Source organism: Lissotriton vulgaris, chromosome 8 (assembly GCF_964263255.1).
Source record: "Lissotriton vulgaris chromosome 8, aLisVul1.2, whole genome shotgun sequence".
Taxonomy (NCBI): Eukaryota; Metazoa; Chordata; class Amphibia; order Caudata; family Salamandridae; genus Lissotriton; species Lissotriton vulgaris.
Genome location: NC_141696.1, coordinates 491603750 through 491623217, shown reverse-complemented (window position 1 = coordinate 491623217; position 19468 = coordinate 491603750). Strand labels below are relative to the sequence as shown.

At 42.6% G+C, this 19468-nt stretch overlaps 1 protein-coding gene across 2 annotated transcripts in view; it reads left to right on the top strand.

The window, feature by feature from the left end:
• ARHGAP6 (Rho GTPase activating protein 6) overlaps positions 1 to 19468 on the top strand; it is a 1594767-nt gene that overhangs the window by 440486 nt on the left and 1134813 nt on the right. Inside the window, exon 1 of one of the 2 annotated variants that reach the window (XM_086934308.1) lies at positions 10756 to 10889. The exons of the other annotated variant lie outside the window; for it this stretch is intronic. The gene's annotated coding sequence lies outside the window, so the exon portion shown is untranslated. Of the gene's footprint in view, positions 1 to 10755; positions 10890 to 19468 lie in introns of those variants that run through there. 2 annotated transcript variants of the gene reach the window in all.

Below are 19468 nucleotides of genomic sequence, written 5' to 3'. Positions count from 1 at the left end.
TTTTCTATCACAACGTGTAAGGGGAGAGGACACCATGATTAAAAACACCTTAGCCGAAATTCTCAGCCACTCTCAGGAAAAAAAAGGGATTGTGGGGTTATATCGGCTATTACTGATGCATCTATCGGATGATTTGCAGAAGATCATTCAGAAATGGCAAAAGAAAATTACAATCTCTACAGAAGAATTTGAGTATGTATATGCGCTATCACAAACTATACTTATGTCAACGAAACTACAAACACAATTTTATAAAATGTTTTTTTATGTACTATACTCCAGACCGAATCGCCAAATGGGGTAGTGGGAGAGGCACATGCTGTTTCCGATATAAGTTACAAAATGTGGACTGTATGCACATTTTTCATCCTGTCCCTCTTTAATTCCTCTCAAATCAAAAATCGAACATTTCCTTTCACTGATCCTCAAAATAGTAGTCACTCTATCTAATCAAACAGTTGTCCTGGGCGTAACAAACTGCACTAATCTGAATATTGGTCATGAATTGATTTTTATCTCAATGGCCGTATTAAGAATGTGCATAGCATCAGCTTGGCTAGATCCTATAGTCCCCACATATCAACAGTGGTTTTCAAGATTGTTAGCAATTTTTAATCTAGAAATAGCAATATATAAAACTAAAGGTAGGAAGCGTAGGATAAAAGGGCTAAAAATCTGGTCACCTTTAATAGAATGATCTGAATCCCAGGGACTTATATAACAACAATCTGGCTACAATCATTTATCTGTAATGTGTACCTATCTAATCTAATGTTTATTTGTCTTTGAATAATCATTTGTTAATTCATTTATTTACCTGTTTCTTTTATTATATATATATATATATGCTTTAGGATTTCTTTCTGTTCCACATTTAACCTGCCCGATCGGAGGGGGGCGGTGTTGTCTTATGTGTTGTATTGTCTTTTTTGTACAAAATCTAATAAAAAAAGTTTAAAAAAAAAAAAGAACCTGAGATTGTGCTCGAAGTGCATTGAAACAAGCAGCGATATGGGGATTTGGGATGGGCAAGCGGTGACCTGGGGGTAGTTGTGGGGGTGGGCAAGCAGTGTTTTGGAAGAGGGTTGTGGAGACGAGTGGATGTGTCGCGCTGGGGCAGGAACAATATACCACACTCACCGGAATCATGACTGATGTAATATATGAGATAATAAGCAATGTATTGCAGGGGCATACGTTATAGTAAGCACAGCTAACTATAACTGCTGAATTTCTCTAGTTTTGTACAATTGAAATGTGAACATAACTATAATGTCACTGTAACCTTTGTGTATAGTGTTACCAGCATAACAGCAGTGTCCCAATTGGTCTGAGCAACCTGGTTTGCCTCTCAGGCAGTCCCTGAAAACCTGGGACTGTTCTCCATCCGGCTGTGCAACACAGCCGGGTGAAGAAATGCTAAGTGCGCATGTCGGTTTGGCCATCCCCAGACGGCCAGCCAAACCAACATGAGCACTTATGGTGCCCACCACTCCTCCTCCCTGCTCAGACAGGCCAGCCCACCCGACCCCACCCCACCCCACCCTGCCCCAGACTGGCTCTACTGAAAAATAAAATGATAACATTGTGTTATCATTTTCTTTTTGCACTGCTCACTGATCAGTGAGGCGACGCTCCTCCGCCTCAACGGAGGAGCCACCACTACCTTCCAGACGGGAGCAAACTTGGAACTCTGCTCCCCCACTTGCAGGAGATTTAAACATTTTTCCAGCAGCTGGAGCAGACTTGTGTTCCATTTCCTTGTGTGCACTCTATTGGGCAAGGATAAAGAACACACATTGCTACCGCCTGGTGGGAGCATACAAAACCAGCTGCTCCCTCCAGGCAGAAGCAAAGCTGGCTCCCGCACCATGCTGAGAGGTGGCTTGGGATCATGGATGCCCTGGGGCTCCCTCTGCAGCTCCCAATGTGTTTGTTGGTTGGTGGGCACCAGGACACCCACCTATAATTAAAGCAGGCCCTGGTGGTTGGGGTCCCTGGGATTAATATAGGCTTAGCGGGAACCCCTCTTTCCCTTTATAATAAAGGGCCCCAGGGAATGGGGTCCCCGGGCCATAATAGGGCTGGGGGGGAAGGGGCATACTCCCCCCTCCCATATTTAATTGCACTTGGCACTTGGGGTGGGGTCCTTGGGGCCTTATAATGCTTGTGAAGGGAATGTAGCAGTGGGCCCTTTGAAGGCTTCTGGGGTCACATGACCCCCCCCTCTTTTATTGGTATTGGCACCAGGGGATGGGGGTCTCAGGGTCGGATAAGGCTCTGGATGGCCTCCTCTACTTTTTTATGCAATGCAGCCTCAGGGGATGGAGTCTCCAGGTCCTGATAAGTCTTGGGGAGGATGGCTGAAAGGTTCTGAAGAACCGGATTAACCCACTTACTGGGTCTCGGCGGCGGGGGAACCGCCCAAGCCTTCCATACTCTTCATACATAGTAAAAGGAGGCACAGGAGCCTTCGTCTGTAGGAGGAACACCGATTTATTCAAATAGCCCAGTCTATGGAACAGAGTCCCAAGCTCGTCAGAAACAAGACGGAGGAGGCTGCTGCTCTGCTCTGAAGCTTACAAGCCTTTTATACTTTTTCATTCTGGTCTTTTGGATGTTCGTTCATTGTTCAATCAGGGCAGTGTTTGCAGTTGATAACCAGATCCAGACGGCGTTTGTAGATGGTGACCTGGTCATGGCTTAGTACACAAATCATTGTTCACCTTGCTTGATCAAAGGCCGGTCTTTCAGGTCATTGTTTAATCACCCTGATCAAGGCCCAGCAGTCAGGCTATTGTCCAGATAACCTCATCACAGTGTCAAGGATGTTTACCAGGCTGGGAGCAGGAGATGGAAAACAAATCATTTACACAGGGTGTGAGTGTCTCGTGGCTTTCTGGTGAACTGCAAAGAACAGGGGGTTGGGTGTGCGACAGTTCCTGGGCAGAAATGCAGGCTGCAAGATGGTGTTTGCCGTGTCAGTTCGAATTTCCTCCGGCATCAGCAGAAAAACCAGGTGGGTCGTGTGGAAGTGTTTGACACGAGATGGCAATGAAAAAGCAATGGAGTCCCGGTACAAATGCCAATCAGAAGAACACTTTTCCTCAGTTCCCCTTCCCTATTTTATTGCTTTTTGCCCCAGGAGATGGGGCCAAGGGCACCCTACCTTTAAGAATTTGGCCCCAGAGGATGGGATGCTTGGTCTACAATAGGCTTGGGAGGAGGTCAGGCAGCTCCCCGCTGCTTAGGTATGTTCATCACCCCTGGGGGATGGACTCCTTGCTGCTACTTAAGGCTTGGAAGAGGAGGCACGTGCCCTACTTCCTTACAATTAAATTATGGCCCCAGGGGATGGGGCGAGGACCCATTTGGAACAACGGGGATTGGGTCCCGTGGGCCTCTTAAGGCTCGGGAGTGGGCAACACGTCCCCCTCCCCTATATTTACAGTATGACCCCAGGGGACAGAATCCCCACGGCCTATTACTGGGGGAGGGGGGCCATCTGACCCCCTCCCCAATATTAATGTATTTGGCCCTGGTGGATGGTTTTCCTAGGGCTCTTAAGGCTTTTGGAGGGGGGGCCACGCTTCATACTTCCCTAACAATGCTTCACTTTGCCATAGTAATATATGTTTGGGCCGTGGGGGTGTGGTCCCTAGGGCAACAGTTGCTTGGGGAGGGATGCTGCTCACACCCCTCTCCTTGCTCCTTGTACTTTTTTTATCTATTTGATTTATTTCAAATAACTGTAATAACTGCAAACACATTTATGAAAGGTCAAAGCCATATGCTATAAAAAAAAATTGTTAAAACCGTAGGACTAATATGTTATGAGCACAATTACCATATTCCAGTTGTGTGTGTGTGTGTGTGTGTGTGTATATATATATATATATATATATATATATATATATATATATATATGATCCCTGATGAGGACTGCGAAATATGCACTAACAATAAAGACAGCCTACCTGTTCCAGTAGACACCGCGGCATCAGCCCAGCCCGCCATTAGGGGCGTGTCAAGTATTTAACTGGACCCGTACCTGCACCATATGTGATGTTCGTCATTTCCCTGAAGAAGAAGGAACTTAACCTTCGAAACGCGTCGGAACCTGCAAGACGAACCCTCAGCTTCTGAATCTTCCGAGGCTTTCATGGACCCTGTAGCTAATCAGCAGGCTGCTGCAGAATAAACGCCTGTCTCTTCTTCACCCCCGCGAGTGTGGCGTGTTTGTTTAACACAGGAGCTTCAATATATATATATATATATATATATATATATATATATATATATATATATATATATATATATATATGAACCAAACTCCTGTCTATCAGATCTGGATTCTGACTTCAAACCAGGTACAGACCACACAAAAGCGCTTCAGATGGTTGCAAGGTGGTTTATTGACCCCCTGTCTTCAGCATGACGCGTTTCGGCTACGTCACTGTAGCCTTGTTCACATGACAATGGGAGCCAATGGTTGTGATTAAATACTGTGCACAATCAGTGAATTGGGCGGTAACAGCACGATAGACAGAAAACACATTCTTAAAATTACACTCCGATGTAAATCCATTTAAATAAGATGTGGTAAAAAAAAATCACATTCATAGAATCATTTGAGAACATATTATATCTAATAAATAAGTCCTATCACATCTAACAAACAAACGAGGTATATCAGATATAAAATGTATAATTCTAAAAAACCATCTATATACAAAGCGTTAACATTGGATGTATTAAAATCCATAAATATTTAAAAAAGAAGTGCTAGTGCAAATAAGCTGTGATAAAGTGCAAATTCGTGCAAAGTGCAAAGTATCTAATAACTTGGAAATATAAATGGCTGTTTCACCTCATAATACCAAGTTTAAAATGTAATATCCATATAGATGGGAAAGCATTGGGAGAAAACGCGTTCAGACCACTATAATGATCCACATGTTATAGTTCATAGGGAATACCTGTACAAATTACGGATAAATGAGATTTAATCATCACATGACAGCATAATTGATTGGAACATTATGGCATAGTGCCCTATACCCAATACGGGATGCTGCCAATAGAAGCAAATATCCATCATCGTTGCCATTACAAATGCACATTAGCTATAAATAATACTGGGATTGCTGAGATCTGCACCTAAGGGATGGGAAATCATAAAGTTAAGGTAGCTACTTAGTAAAGACAGGAGGAACATAGTTAGACTGGAACAATCAATCTAGATACCTAGGGCAAGTTGATAATAGTATATAGGGATAATGATAATGTAATTGATCTATCACCCGAGCCCTCTACACAGGTTCAATTAGAACAAACTTGAGGCCTATTCAGCTAGTACTGTTTTCTTATTCATAAAAAACAGGGCAGGTCTTCCCCTGTGTTCATCCCATTCGGAATCCTGGTATCTAAGAGTAATATATATTTACTCTCCAATTGTCTTAATGTTCTCTCTCTGTTGCCACCCCTGATGTTTTTAGGCACTGCATCGATGATAAAGTACTTAAGATCATTCAAATTCTTTTTGTGGACTAGTTCAAAGTGGCGCGCCACTTGGTAACTTTCATCAGAATTGACAATCGCTCTAAGGTGTTGCAGGATACGATTGAAGGCCTGCAGTTTAGTGCGCCCAATGTACTTCAGCCCACAAGTACACTGGAGCACGTAAACCACAAAGCCAGTGCGGCTTATATATGTATATATGTGGGTATGTATATATGTGGGTATGTATATATGTGGGTATGTATATATGTAGGTATGTATGTGTATGTATTTAGCTATATATGTGTGTATGTATGTATGTGTATATATATATATATATATATTGTATGTATGTTTATGTTTGTGTGTGGGTATATAGATATGTGTGTGTATGTGTATGTATATATATATATATATATATACATACATACACTGTTGATGGGGGAGGGATCATGATGCTTTTCCCCTCCTGCAGCATTGGTAAGAAATAACCAGATAGCATATTACGCTCTGCACTTTTGTAGGTGTGATTTATGCCATGGCATTTGGTCCTGTGAATTTTTTTTATTTTTCAAAGCAAATTTATTTACTCCAAATACGAGAGCACATTTTTGCAGGAAAATTAAATCACTCTAAATGTCCCGTCTGTGATGCTGCAAACTCTTAAGTATGTCCGTTTTATCTGCACTAAGATAATAAGTGCGTGAAGATGTGTTAATTCATAGTTTCTCTAACCTAAGTAGTGAGCCACATTTATTTTCACTGCTGTGGCATAAATTCATGTACGGGGAAGTTCAGAGCATCATAGGATAACGCACACCTACATCGTTACTGAAGCATTGAGCGATCTTGCATATGGGATGCCTCCCTTTTAAAAGTTGATTATGAGTTTAACCCATTTTAAGACGCGCTCATAGTCGATATTGTCTCGAGGGTTACGTTTCATCACTTTTAGACCGAGATTGCTGTCAGTAATGCAATTACCGCGGATCATAATTCAATTACTGCCAGCAGTAGCTTTGACCTTGACCAATAAACCAACTGCTCACAGTGGGAAGAATACATGCATCGGATGTCTTGCTAAAAACTACATAGGAAACCACTGAGGCGTATCGTCAATGCTTATGTCACAACAAGAATTCCTTATGAGAAACTAGAGAAAAGAACGATAATTCAGATTTCAAATTTAATATTTGAGGCAATATTACATTCAGAAATAATAATGTGCTTTCTCTCAAAAATAAGGTTGTGCTAATTACTATAATCCAACTACACCAATCAGCAAAGGAGTTTTATTTTGAAAGCCACAGGGTAATAAAAAGGTGTGAAATATGTGTTAGTTCGCCCCCAGTAGAGGGGTATGCAAACCTTGAAAAACCAGCAAATGTATGGGAAGAGCCAAGCCATTGGTCTCGCTAGGTCCTACGAGTCTAAATAAGAGGGGAACCGCAGAAAGAATTGTTAAGGAATATAAATGACATCTATTTCCTTAACATATGAACGTGTTTAGTTTACATTGAGTGATAGCTATTAAAATCAATTAAAAAAAAATTCTACATAGATTCAAGAAATAATTCCCTTCCCATGACCCTCCGCCATAGCGGTCAAGGTTTCCGATTGCTCATGAATAACATTTTCCTAATGTCAGTGTAATTGTGAGTGACATTTCAATGGCTATCAGTGACACTTTTTTGTGAGGCAAATCAAGCAATGAAGACTAAGGAAACATATAAATATCAGAAATTAGACACATTTGAGCAATAATAAACACTAAGAAGAGTCACATCATAGGACACAAGCTGCATTGTTTCAAAAATATATAAGCTCATCAATAAAAATCAGCTGAATGAGAGGTCAGCCCTGGTCGAGCACGCCCCCTGCTACCTGCCCAGCCTTGCTGACCGCGCCATCCCACCAGTCGCAGCCTGTCATACAGAGCTACACTACAGGCTCTGCAGAGTTAGTGACAGTCGGTGTGCTGAGAAGTTAATTTGACAAACACCACTGTGGCTTCCATATTTGCCTGACCAAAAACGAGTTAATGCGAGTGACAACTAATGCAGCTTATTGTCCGTGAACTGACAGGGACTGCTGTGTGACGTACAGTTCTCAGCTGTAACTGGGCAGGCAGCAGCTCAGAAGATGACTGTGGCACGAGAAAAAAATGAGCTATAAGGGGTGTTGCAAAGCAGTTCTGCACACATGAGGAAAAAAAAGAAAAATAAAGATGGGCTGTTAAATTCATCCCAAAGCCGGACCCTGCACTGCTTGCAAACTTAACAAAAAAAAGCTGCTGAACGAGTCCCGAACAGGCCTCTGCAACACGTTTTAATATACATATATATATATTTTTAGAGTTTTATATAGCGCAAAGTAGACCCAAGACTTCGGGTTTCAGAACGTTTTACGCGAGCACCAGTTTCGTTACAGATGGACACATTCATTTTTGTTGGGCACAGAGAGAGAAAATTGTCCAGAATCACAGTATGTTAAGCATCATTGCCGAGATTTAAACCTCGTTCCCCAGCTTCAAGCAGGGCCGGACTGGGAACTAAACCTGCCCTGGCAAAGTGGCATTGGTTGGGTTCTGTTGCGCATTTGACATAAAATTACCCTGCCACAACGAGGTCACAGTGGGAGCAGCGCTGTCATTGCCACTAACTGCCTCCTGACACTTTATTCGAACTGCAGCCGCCTACTTGCCACTGCCGGCTCACGGTCATGAATGTATACTCAATAATGCCGCAGCGCAGTGTCAGGGAAATGATGTTACATTGTAGCAGCTTAGAGCTACAGACTCGCTCCCAAGCCTGCCAGGAGCAGCACGCACAGCGTGCTGCCACTCCAGACCATCTTTTGTTTCAATCATTAACTATTGCCACATAATTACTTAGTGCTTCGCTTAACAGCTGAGGCGGCATTCTTATTCATGACTTTGCATTTTAGTGCGCTGATGCGGACCCCCACAAGGAAATGCGTTAGTCTAACGCCTGATGTGTGGTTCTTAGCAGGGCTGCCCGACCCATCCCCCCCCCTCCGATTTCCAAATAGCTTGACAATGTTACCAAGTGCCAAGGAGCAATTTATAGTGTGATGTGCAGTAGTTATAGCTTTTAATCTATATACAAGTGAGAATGTTTGTATAGTTCACCTGTGAACTAAATGACCTATTGGCAGGGCCATGGGAACTATGTGACCAGGGATGACTTTATTATGCAGACGGATTTACTTAATTACGATGCAAGAAAAGACCCAATTTAGATGAGTAATGGTGTACATTTCATTTTCTGATCGGATTCCTTCATAATGTTTTCATTTTTATATGTTAACACTACCTGGGCAAAGGTTTCCCTCATTGGCACCGTTTTAACACCAAATGCAGCAAAAAGCAACTGAAAGGTGAAAAGCTTTTCATTGTGCTGTAGCAACATGTGAGCGACATTTTTTGTTAAGTCTTGGTTTGTTTGAGCTAAAACGTTTTTTTGTTCAAATCTGCACATTATACAGCCGATGGTGGATTATGTGGCAGGGTATGCCCAGACGTGGGTCCTTTCCTAACTTTGCCACTGAATTCAAGCTAGCCTGGCTGATGAGCGGTAATACCCCGAAACCGGTCCCAGGATGCTTGTTTTAAGTCCTGCGAAGTGCTGGCTTGGCAGGTCGGGCTGGACTGTTCCCATGAGGCACAGGGTCAAGACTGATTTGCATATAGCTTTGTCTGAACTGTGGTGGTGAAGTGAGCTAAAGAATGATGATGGATTCAACCCAGATCTGTGACTGAGGGTGAGTGTCTGAAAAGTTTCAGTGCTCCGTCCATCATCTCCTTGTGTTTGCAGTCTTAGATAATTGGAACGGTACAAATAATCCTAAAGGCATATGTGAACTATGCCATGGTGGATGACAAGATTTGCTCCACGTTTTATTAATTTGTCTTAATCCAAGTATGGTAGAGGCTCGACGACAATATATAACTCCAATTCAATTAAAGTATAATGCTCGTTTCTAAAATGAATTAGTCTTGCTGTGTAATTTTCCAGTTGATGAATTTGTATGTTATAAACTGTATGCGTTTTTTAAAGCTGTTTTAAAGGTAAAATGCAAAATTTTAATATACTTATACAATGAAACGCTGTATAAGCAGTCTGCAACATATCGACATTTTGCCATCTCAGAAAGGGTTTTAAAAATGTTAGTTTAATTTACTAACAATAATTTTACCTTGTATTTGTTGATCTCAGTCTTGGTCTTAATCAAATCAAATAAAACTGAATTGAATTGAATTGTGTTTGCAAATGCAAGGCACCCATCGGTTTGCAGACAGCACGATTTGTGCAGAATCGCATAATTCCACTGGCATTGCTTCTACCTGTGCCTAACCATGAGAAAACTGTACACAGGAGTGTGGGGTGGGTGTCCTACATACTAATGTTGCCCAGTAGGTTGGATGGCCACAACTTTAATATGTGGTACAAAACATGCGGCTGTGTTATTTATCCAGTCAGACCTGTGCCAAAATACCATGAAACCTTCTTTATGCAAGGCGAGTGTTACTATGAACCTTCCTGCCTGCCCCACTAATCTGTCACTAGGAAGAAGTGCGTGGGCACAGTGAGAGATTTAATAGTGATATTTTCATTTCTCCGGGCATTGTTGTATTTCTCTGAAAGGGGGCTCCAATTAAAGGGCGGGATTTGTGTTTTACGAGGGGCGTTTTACCCTGAAAATTGCAAAACCGTGCGAACGCGAGCTTGTGGAGGTGACGCCCTCCGTTTTCTGCTGCTTGGTGTCCATGAGGTGACAAGTGACCCTCGGTTTGCGAGTTGATGGCGAGGAAGAGCTTCGGTTTATGCTGAAGGGACGATGAGACATTGGAAGCTCTCTTCACGCTGCTAGGCTCGCTACCCGACCCTTCCAGCATTCTTTCGTCGATTCCTAATAAGGAAGGTTTGCACAGTTCCAGTCCAGCTGAGACTTTCCGAGAGCCCGGCGTAAAAAAATGTGTTCTGTGTTTTCGACAAGCCCCTTCTTAACCGCTTCATGTACTTCTGAAAAAAAGCACAGCCCCAGCTGAAGGTCGAAGAAGACGGATAGTTGAATTTTCTTCCGCGTCTGGCTTTGCACTGCTCCTCGGAAGGGACAGAGCTGGTTCTAAGAAAGCACACGGGTTTTCATTCTCGGATTTGGGCAGCGGGTGTCTCTGGCCGAGCAGGGAACCTCCGCAGCCCCTGCCTGGCTGCATCTCCCGCCCCTGCCTGGCTGCATCACCCGCCCCTGATGTGCCGCACCGGGACGGCGGCGCTGGGCAGCGTTTCAAAGCCGCTGCCGAGCGCGTTACCACAGCCCGTTCGGCGGAGCTCGGAGGGACGCCGCAGTCAGTGACACGTTAATGGGTGAGCGGACACAACCGTGTGTGTGTGTTCCTCAGGCTTTGATGGCTGAAAAGATGGTTCTGTTTGCCAGTACGTGACTTTTCCTGACCCCCCTCCCCTTCTAGAAGTTGCTGCATGCATGGGCTGCGCTTGGAGCGGAACAGAGGCACATGCGCGGCGTTACAACTCCTCCGAGCAGCGCATAGATGCGCTTTGCTGCTGTTTGGAGCGCCCCAGCATGCTTGAATTGAACGTGTGGGTCTGGCACCAGCAGCTCCTCTGTAATGAGCAGCCATGGCGGGAAATAATTAAAGGCGGCAGATAATTAGCCCGCTTCTGGTCAGAACGTTTTAATTAGAGGGAGTCTGCAGCTCGGTGTCTCCGACTCCGTGGACTGTCTCGCAGCTCGTCGCTGTTGTGAAGTAGAGATGTGGCCAGGAACCAGATGTGTGCGTGCATGCTTCCAGCCTGAATCTTTGCCTCATCATGCGGGCAGGCTGCTCTCGCCTCTTCCGGCGGGGCTGAGCTGCTCTGGTCAAAATGTAGTCTGAGCTGGGCGTCTCACTCTGTCCTCCAGTTGATGTAACTCTAGCGATTGTTTCTGTTTTTCATAACAGGAGTGCTCGTGCTGTTTTTACTCCCTTCCTCAAAAACCCTACTGAGACGCGTATAACAGAGTTTCTCCAGGGAAAGAGCACAGTGTTGTTTTAACTGGCAGGCCCCAAGAAGCAGTAGTTCATTGGCACTGCTGACTCTATTTCTAACAAGTTTAAAAGGAGAGCTTTTGCTGATAAATCGCTTAGTGGGATTAAAAAAACATTTCCTATATTGGCATAATGTCCCTGGCATCAGGTTTAGACAATAATTGATCATGTTAATTTGCTCTCATTGAAGCCAACCAATCCCTGTAGAAGTTTTAAATGAGCCGTAATAAATAGTTATTTCTGGACTTGGTGAATGCAGCATAAATCTTTGGTCATCCACGTTACTCCTTGAGCGCTCCTTTCAATGACGGTGGAATCCGTATAACCCATTTGTGACCGGCCCACTGTTGACTAGGGGACAATCCAGGTGGCCAAGCACCAGCTGTTATTGCATGCTGATTCATGAAGTGAAAGGGGTCTCCAGTTGGAGGACAGAACACAATGAACCAGTTTACATTAAATCTTTAATTTGTATTGCATGGGTGTAATTAAACTAAGTAATAGACCCCCAAGAGGATACCAGGAGCCTGGTGTATCGAAGGGGGTCTGTTATTCTGTCTTATGAGTACACAAGGTCCTATGGCCTCTACACACTGTTCCTGTATGTACAGTCCAGGAATGTGGTGCTACATAAACATGACCTGAAATCACACTAAGGATTGTTGACCTTTTTTGATCAGAAGACGTCAAATCCCAGGGTTTTCATTCTCAGAGGTTCGCATCACTGCACTTACTAGTTATGTTTGTGACAGACTGATTTGTGATATCAGGTATGAAGCGGTATCTCGGTGTTCCTCTTAGGGTATGTATCAACTTGATCTCCGATGAGCAACAACAATCGGAATCACTTGCACTGCTGGCACAGTTCACAAAAGGGCATTCATAGGCTTGGCTCGAACAGGCTCTTCGCCTTCATGGTAGAAGTGCATTGTTTGCTTAATGTGTATTGTGTAAGGGAGGAAAAAAGCCAGCAACGTTGTGGCATGCGGTGATTCATACAGTGAGTTTCGCAGAATAAGCATTTTACTGCATGGCTTGAAATTGTGCAGAAAAGGGAGATTATGCTAGCATTGTATGCAATGTGGACTGTTTATTTTCCCAGATTTTATTATTGGTGGGCTGATCATGGTTGATCAAATAAGCTGTTTGTTTAGGGGAGGATCACAGATTCTTCCAGTGTGTGTGGCAGTGGGGAAGAAGGTAAGATTCAACTCAGGAGGTCTTGTCTTAAACTTAAGTAAGCCTTTATATCAGAAAAAGCTCTATTTCTTTGGTTGGTAGATCATAATCACAACTTTAAACATCCTCATCAGGGTTGGGAAATGAGTGAGAACACCACCTGTGCCATAAAAACGGTGGTAATTCAAGACAAATCTCCAATGATCTTGATTAAATGTGTTATAAGATGCAGGGGGCCTGGGTTTCGAGGCTGTCATTCCAGAAAATGTACAGCTGCCTTGAAACTGGCTAGGACCACAATCCTCTCCTGTTGGGTGATGGATGCGAAGTGGAAACTCTTCTTTTTTTAATTGGCTCTCAACTCTTGTAAGTTCTGTAGCGTTTGTGGCCATGGCCCACTCACTTTAGCCGATACAGTAGAACTCCTGACAATAGAGATGTCATTTATGAGCTACTCAAGTGTTGCCATGGCCGTGGACATTTTAGGAAAGATCATAGGACTCAGGCCATCTAAACGTTATAGCTTAGGACCCTAGTTACTATTGGTAAAATATTTTTGTAATGTTATTTTCTAGGATGGCCTATGGTCTTTTCTGAAGCTTAATAACACAAGAGAAAATATTGTTTTTCTGTGTGTCTGCACAAACCTGTAGTTAAAAAGGCTCAAAAGTATTTTTCAAAATTTCATGACTGATATTATTTACTTAATTTTGGCACTTTCTTCTGTCAAGTACTAGTTCATATCTTAAGCTTGAACATTTCGTTAATAAGAAGTATATAGTGTTGAAAGATTTTCTGTGATATTATATGCTCTGTAGGATTATAACGCATTGTATGTTGTGATGGTTTACTGTGATTTGATAATGGTAGGTTGAAAGAACTAGAGAGGTGCACAAATAGGCCAGTTCTATGAAAAGATGAAGGTAAGTAAGAGTGATTGTCACAAGTTAAAGCAGTAGATGTAGGTAAGGCAGAATTTTCATTTTCATGGACTAAACAAAATTACAATATTAAAGGAAAAAAGTGTAAACTCTGAGCTACACTGGTGACAGAATAACTGGAATCAAAGTTCTGACTGAAATCGAAAGACCCTGACATTGCACAGGAGTTTAGTCTGTATTATAATAACTTGTATGAGGCTGTACACCCACTCAGGGAGAACATTACGAAATACCTGTACTCCCCACATCTACAGACACTATTATCTGATCAATCACAGAGCTAAATTTGCCCATGCAAGTAGAAGAGATTTTCAGCAACAGCAGAACTCCAGTCCTGTAAAGCACCAGGCCCAGATGGGTTTACTCCTATGTTATACAGAACGTTCTGTAGATGCCTCGCCACCTTTCTTCTGAAGGTATATATTCTGTGTGCAGAAACTGGGCAGATGAGGCTGCCTTTATTAGAGAGGCTCAAAATAGTAGTTATAAGTACATTTTGGGAATAATCCCACATTGTATGGCTCATGCAGCCTCATTTGTTTGCTCAACATGGACGCAGAGAGGTTTACAAATGTCTTAGCAGCCGTACTAGGTCCAGCATTGGCAAGTCTTGTAGATCTAGACCAATCAAGATTTGTCTGCAATATGTGGTCCAGGGTACCTATTGCTATTGTTGGATGTGGAGAGGAGGTTTGAACGAGTGAATAGGGAATTTTTAACTGCGATATGTTCCTAGTTTAGGAGCTGGGTCATGCCTGGCTATAAGATCCCTGCTGCTACGGTCCACGTTAACAGATGCGTTTCACAGCTCTTCGGTATATGTAGATGATAGTCATAGGTGGCTCTTCTCCCCGCTGTTCTTCCCTCTTCCCCGGGACCCCTTGGCTGAATGGATTTGACAACAGAAGGACATAAAGGGAGTTTTAATGCATGGTGGCAAATACACGGTTGGCTTCAAATCAAACCGTGTTCTAGTGAGGAATCCACTCCTACCCACCCCTTTGCCAATGGAAGAATTGGAGAAATACGGCAGGGTTTCAGGCAGGCTTTAAAGTTAACTTGATATAATCCAGGATATTGAATGTTTCAGCGTGACACCAAATACATCCAGACAATGAAAGGTAGCTTACCCTTTTCAGTGGGTTATTGAACAGATTAGGTATCTGGGTTTACAGATTGCTCCTTGTTTGATAAGCTAGTTCCTATGAATTATGTCTGCTGTTTGAGTGCATAAACCTGGACTTACAGGCCTAGAAAATGGGTGGCCTGTTCTGGTTTATGAGAACAGCAGCAGTAAAAATGGTTGTGCTCAACATCATGTTTCTGTTTCAGGCACTGCTGCTGATTATACCCATGCACTTACTGCCACAGTTCTAAAGACACACTGAGGACTTTATAGGGGCAAGGAAGAAGTCAAGATTAAGAAAGAACAAGGTCTTACATATTTTACTAGATGCTATCTGGCAACTCCACATCAATTCCTAGTGGAATTGGAAAGACTGAATCTGGGGAAATAGTACTATGACATAGATCAGGTTATAGTGGGTAGGAACATACAACAAATAACATGGTTTTAATTGGTGCGGCATTTTTTGTTCCCCAGTAACTAGAGCTATTCTAGGAATAAGTGACAAGGTGGCTGCCAAGCAAGAGTTTGTTACATTCCCCTCACAATTTACACCATTGAAAGACAACCTAAATTTTACACCTGCTGAGAAAGGGAACACTTATAAAAATGGACTGTTAACCCCTTCGGTGATCATGACGAGCTCAGCTCGTCATGACCACACCCATTTTTATTATGGCCCAGCACAGGAGAGGAATAAGACCAGCAGCGATGGTGTTAAAGGCTGTGCTAGATTGGGGAACCTGTCTGAGGGGCCTGATGTTAAATCATTTGATTCCCCCAAGAAAGAATACTGCCCTTGGCAGGGTGACAAATATCAGCTGCGTCACTGGGTTCTGCACCCCATGATTAAGCCCATTGCCAGCAGACCAATCACAATATTGGAAACGCTGTTCATAACAAGAAAAAGGGACAGGAAGCTTCTTTATAAAGTATACAATTTATTGATACACACTGAAGCCAATAAAAAGAGTCCAAGGCAGGAAAGTGGGAGACCGACTTAAGTTGTAAATTCTCAGGGAAGGTGTATGCACTTTTTAAAGTCAGGTGAATAAGGGAACGGGTAAAGTGACCAAAAGAACCCCATACTGGTACTACACACCAGTGAAATTGCATGAAATTAGATCAGTACAATGCCAAAGGGGTTATGGGGAGAAGGGCCCTTTGACCTATTTAATATGGCCATGTCCTATCCCGAATAGATGCTGGCTGAAGGCGCTGAATACTATTTGATACGATCTTTGGAACCTCTGTCTTGAGATTCTGAAAATGCACAATCCTCCGGTGCCCAAACCCACACACTTCTCCTCTGAAATTTGATTGAGGGAAGCAGATAGTAAGGCCCCTCTATTGCTTGTCTCGCTGCACAATTACATTATTGGATAAGGAGGTTCTAGAAATAAAGGTTTTATAGGGTTTGGGAAGTGTTTGGTATGGAAGAGCTCACCATGTCTATAGGGAGAAGCCCAGAGAAATACAACACTAAACGGGCTTCCCTTGAATTATCTGAACACGAACTTAGGAAAATAAATTGTCCCAAGTATCATAAGGTGCTTCGTGTAATCCCACCTGATGAGTGACAGTTGTCTGAAAAGTACCTCATTAAGGCTGAATCTAGAAGAGTCATGATAGGAGGGGAGAACTTATTGTGACAAGTTTGAGAGGCAGTACATTAGGAATCGCAGTGGATGATACTCTTTTTTTTTATCATATTATTGCTGGCTAGGCGACGTAGACAAAGGTACATGTTTGAAAAAAGTTAATAAAAAATGTTTGCATGAATGAAAGTCTGTGACGTGTGTGTATATGTATATATATGTGTATCTATATATAAAATTTGATATCTGGGCCCCTATTTTTCTAACTATTTCCTCTTTGAATATCACACTAAGCTGTAAACTCAGAACACCAGTGTAGGCTCGTTCTAGATTTATTTCCCAATGAGGTACTTCTCAATTTGAAGGAAGGATAGTGGGATATCAACAGCGTGTCTGTTGGTTAATGGTGTTCAGATGCACAACTGGTTGCATGAAGAAGCAGAGCATTTAATGGAGCTATTCCTTGGCTGGCATGGTGCATTCAGATTATTTCTTGTGTGTTTCCTAATGAGCTCCTGTGCACTCTCCATAGCCAGCAGAGGCGCATAGGTAGTGTCAATTATGTTTTGCAGTTGTTCTTCTGCACTCTGTAGACTAGAATGAAACAAAGTATTCCTCTTCTCTGAATGCCACAACTCCCTCTCATTCATCTTTTAGCCACTTTCTACTTCTGACTTTTCATGCAAAGTGTCAACCAACTTTCCACTTGGATATCAAGTCTAGAAAGCTGCAGCCTCCCATTTGGATATGTTTATACTGGAAATCTAGAACAATATTGCCTACTTAAATTCATCACATGATTGTGTTGCATTAATAAAAACAATGATTATATTGTATGGTATTTTATTGTACAATTCATGTCATAAAAATGAAATAACCCTACAACACTTTGAGCATTGGGCATATAGCGGTCTCCAACGTTCGAGCTAATGGTTTTAGTTGGCCTTTCTGTTTATGGTAATTAATTTCACAACTCCTAGTTAATTTCGTTTTTTAAATTCTGGCATTCAGAGATGGTGGCTGGGAAGACTTCAAATTTTAAGCAGTCATCAGATGCGTAACCATAGCTACAAAAAAATCTGCACTTTTTATTTTGGTGGACTTATCCACCTGACTACATCGGAGCTTGTCTGGCAGTCTCCCAGCAATGCCATCAAAATGTTTTTACATTCCCCACAATTTCATTAATTTGCTGAAAGGTGCAGACCCAGAAACATGAGAAAATAGGGAAGTGACATAGCACATTGGCTCTTGAGCCTCTGTTAGCTAGGCATCTCTCACGTTTTCTGAATATCTGTTGGAAAATGTATCTAGGATGTATTACAACTGATACATAGTATATAACTGGACTCGTGTCCGACTTGTGATAATTGGTGGGCGATGCATCATGAAGTTGAGAAGAGTCCAGTACTTCACTGATATACTATATCCCAATATCGATACCCTTATTAGGTATTTCAGAAATTGTACCTAACCTACTGCCCTTCAAGCAATACCACCATTTGTTTTTCTTTACCACTAACCTCTTTTCACAGCCACAGCTTTTAAGACGCACTTTCATGTGGCTCTTTCTAAGTAACCAACAAACTCTATTCTCCTTCTGAATTGTGTGCTCCCTTTGTGCTGATCCTGAATATCTTTTGTTGGCGCTTGGAGCTGCTGCATACCTGTGGTTGCAAATTTCCACAGAGAGCCAACACAAGCCACTCTCTGCCAGATCAGGGTTTTAGGTCTTTTGATCTTCTAAGACATCCACACTGGAACGGACTACACTCAGAGCAACACCACCTGTCCAGGATATTTTTAAAAACATTTTTTAAATGTACTCGCTGGCCGCTAGAAAGCCCCAAGCGAATACAGCCTACACTCTAGCTCAGTTGCTGTAAATAAGTACATTAATGCCTGTGGGTCTTAGTAGATATGCATGATAAGATATTGGTTTGGTCTGGTTGTTGATATCCAGGTACAATTCATGAGCTGAGCTTTCATGGACGTGCTTTATTCATCAGTGGATTTTGCCATCTACTTCCACTATCGGGTCTCACAGGACAGGGTGAGTTTATTTACCCGTCTTTTCTGAAGGATGCTACGGTCTCTCGCCACTGCAGGTCACTTGAGTCATGTTTTAGACCATTGCCTGCACTAGATTGATTCATAAAGAGCTTTTGTACACAAGCGCTGTCGAGAGTGTGCCCACCATTTTAAATATGCTCATGTGGGCGCTGTAGTGACATGGTGTCCGCTGTGTTCTTTCTGAGGGCATCAGGCAGCCTTGCCGCCTCCTTTGCTTTGGCCTCATCTGATGAAGGTGGAGAGACCCATAGCCCCATGGAATAGTAATCCTCCCACTTCTACATTGTTTCATGTATACAGCACAAGCGTGTACCGAACATGCCTTCTCCGAGCTCTTTTTGTCTGGATTGACAGCACAGCTGTTGCTCACTTTGTGAGTATCAGACATTTTTTCTGAAGTACTACTGAGAGAAGGCCTTAGGCTTCTACTCTGGTTGATTACCTTGAGTACTTCATTCGATTGGAAAGATTTGGTGTTCTTCCACGGAAAGAGTGCTTATTTTGCTATTCTTGCCTTGTGTAAAAGCGGATGGTCAGTATTGCAGCACCTTGTTGGATTATGGTGGCAAGATAAAGATGATGGCTACAGGGATCATTTGTTTATTATGAAAGGTTATGATGAAGGCAGTTGACCCAACTTTTCTATTGTGGGAAGCATATTGTACAATCAAAAAGCATTTAAGAGTATATTCCCATTACTCTGCATTAAAGATTGCAGAGAAGCATTTGGTTGCATGCAGAGTCACACATTACAGTCGGAGGCAAGGGTTCTGGTGTTGATTACCCATGGTAAAGTGTAAGAAAAGAAGATTTGCGCTGTAGGAGGCATTGAAAGGCTCTCTTATAAGACATAACATTTTGCTTTGCCAAATGTAATTTTGAATATTTTTATAATTGTATGACTAGGTGCCTGATGATAGCCTTGAGGGAAAACTTATTCTAAATACAGTAGGCCTGGGTTGGGTATGGTGACTAGTAA